Below are 2,858 nucleotides of genomic sequence, written 5' to 3'. Positions count from 1 at the left end.
TACATAGTATAGTTTGTTTCTCCCATACAAACTACCTCACTTCATCTGGAAACTGTCTATAACCCTAAGAAAAACAACTTGCAATATCAATTAACAAGGCTCACAAGCACTTTCCTTTATACACCTGTCTTGTGTGAATACTATTTTCAAATCTTTCTCATACACAAATTCACACTCCTTTATTCACAAAGTTTTAATATTACGAGTCAGTTCTCTTTGGGTACTCATTTAACTGTAGGTGTTGTGTCAGACAGAAGTGGAGGAGGATGTACTTGAAATGACTATGATTTTCCCATTTAACTATAACCAGAGAAGTCTTTTCTGTCCGTGAAACTCATAAAAAAAATTTAAAATATGATCATATTCTAGGCTTTAATAAGTCTGCATGTGGACTATGAGAAAAAAAAAGGGAGAAAACGAGCAAGTAAATTAACTGCAAAATTAGAATGAACAGAAAACTGATTCAGTGTACCTGGTAATGTTGGATATATATTTGGGATTTTCAAAGTTAGCGATACAACACAAATGCTAACAGAGTGCTAAAACTATTGGGTAGAAGCTATCTCCTACCAGACTCATTATTTAAAACACCTGTAGATCACTCTTAGAAAAGGCTTCTTAAGAGACACATCTGTATAACACTCAAACATCAGCAAATCATGAATAAATACCATCTTCTAAAATATCAATTCTAATCTGAACATTCATACAGATCACAGAAATAACATTATCAAACCCATACTTCTTTTATGTACAAGACAACTTGACCAGTTTAATCTCCCACAGGCCTGTCTGAGTAAGACCTCTATGTAACAAGAACACTCTAAAATCATCTCTTCTACAAAGTAACTTTGAAGTTGTTGATGCTTACAGTATACCATGATCTTTTGTTGCTCTATGCAGAACACAACACATCACTAATATATCAAATATATCAGACTATACACAGAAGCCTCTATTGAAAAAGCTGCTTTACAATGGTCAGCTATTCCACGGAGTACTTCCCATCCTAACAATATTATACTGGTGAAGCTATAAAAGATATGGTGCTGGAATGTATAACAACCTCAAGTACTTTTGTCTTTAAATGAGGCTTGAGTAGGCCTCAGCATGCCAGCAATCACTGGTGTTCAGTGTGTCTAGCAGGGGTGAAAAAAATATAGTGCACAGAGAAATCGAGGTCACAGGTTCCCTGCAGTGTGGTTACCAAATAACTGTTATTTTCAATACAGTTTACATCTTTATACTCAGTCATCTGAAATGTCTGTCTCCCCAATTTCTCTGCAGGAGTTTATTAAGTTCATTTTATATAGGTTTTTCTGATACTGGGAAATACTAAATGATTTACTTATTTTTTGCAAAAATCTTGAGTGCTAATTCAGATAGCATTCCAGTTTATAAATAAAACTTACCAGAAATAACTGATGATTATAAAAAAATATTAGCAGTGAGGACATTACCTCTCAAAAACAATTGAAAAGGTACACTGCCTCCTATTTTACAATTTTTTCAAATGCCTGTATGCCAGTCTGTTCAATATAATGTCAATCATTTTTGCAAGACAATATGATGCAGCTATTCTAATATGAAAAAATATATACAAAAAGGTCAAAATCAAGAATATGAAAAACTGGTTTACAAATTGCAAACTTTGCAGAAAATTTATTTTTATATCAAATTTGGCTATAATTTTCTATATAAAACTTTATTCATTAAAAAAATAATCACATATTTCATTTCAATATAGCATTCATCTATATAAATGAACCTTACTAGTTGATATTATGAGTGCATACCACATGCCAGGATTGCAATGCAATAAACAAAGTCAGATGCCGTGACTCCACCACACAAGTTATTAAGATGATCAAGTTTTATTTCATGATCCATTCTAACTACAAACACAGTAAAGTCAAAAATAAAAGTTATAATAAATAAATAAATATTTAATATAATTACTATCTACAAGTACTGCAAATTGTCAGTACCATGTGGTTATCTATTCAGAATTGGTACAACATACAAGTCTCACAATCACAACATAAAAACCCAATAACATGGAAGACAGGACTTATGGGGCAAAAAAATGAGAACCTTTACTGTACCTTTTGGCTTTCCAAGACCACGAACTACGACTAAAATAAGAATAAAATGGAGTTACTGGACTGACAGGATCTGTGGCACAATAAAATTCCACTTTGGATTATTTGTAGTCTGTCTCTATTTTTTAATTATCTTTTTGTCTTTAATTATACTGACAATACAAATGCCTCTTCTGTTAAAACACTATTAAGTAAATAAAAAAAAGTCTGCATTTGCATCCACATACATTCACTGTTTTTCTTCCTTTCCAGACTAAAAAATAACCGAGCATACAAACTTTGAACTCCGAAAAATATTTCAGGATTTGTAAAATGCCTTTATATAACAGATCTATACGAGCCAAATATCACTCAAACTTCATAATTCTTGTCTTTCTTTGTTGTATATGACATGACACATTCAACGCAGTCACATACTGTTTTCTTGGCTATATTTAAGCATTACAAACATCAATAAAGGCATATGATTACTGAGTGACTATTCTAAATCATTTGTTTGTTGAATGACTAAGAATCAATAGCAGCTATGGGGCAACATACTACTGTATAAAGCCCAAATCACACTAACACATTTTTGTCTGGAGGCTGGCAGTATTGCCATGATCCATAATTGTATGAGGCCACTGTGGGCACCTGGGATGCACTTGTACGAAACTTGTAATCTGAGATAGAGCAATTTAAGAGTGGGAAAAAGAAGAGCACTTCTCCTTTGCTGTTTTCACTCTGCTTCTAACTTTCACAGTTCATAAAACTGCC

At 32.8% G+C, this 2,858-nt stretch overlaps 1 protein-coding gene across 1 annotated transcript in view; it reads right to left on the bottom strand.

Annotated features, from left to right (window-relative positions):
- The window catches only part of LOC119593653 (neuralized-like protein 4), a 43,428-nt gene that overhangs the window by 20,631 nt on the left and 19,939 nt on the right, over positions 1-2,858 (bottom strand).

The sequence above is a fragment of the Penaeus monodon genome, chromosome 32 (assembly GCF_015228065.2).
Source record: "Penaeus monodon isolate SGIC_2016 chromosome 32, NSTDA_Pmon_1, whole genome shotgun sequence".
In the NCBI taxonomy this organism is placed as follows: Eukaryota; Metazoa; Arthropoda; class Malacostraca; order Decapoda; family Penaeidae; genus Penaeus; species Penaeus monodon.
The sequence above is the reverse complement of the archived record's forward strand: the minus strand, read 5'-3'. Positions and strand labels throughout refer to the sequence as shown.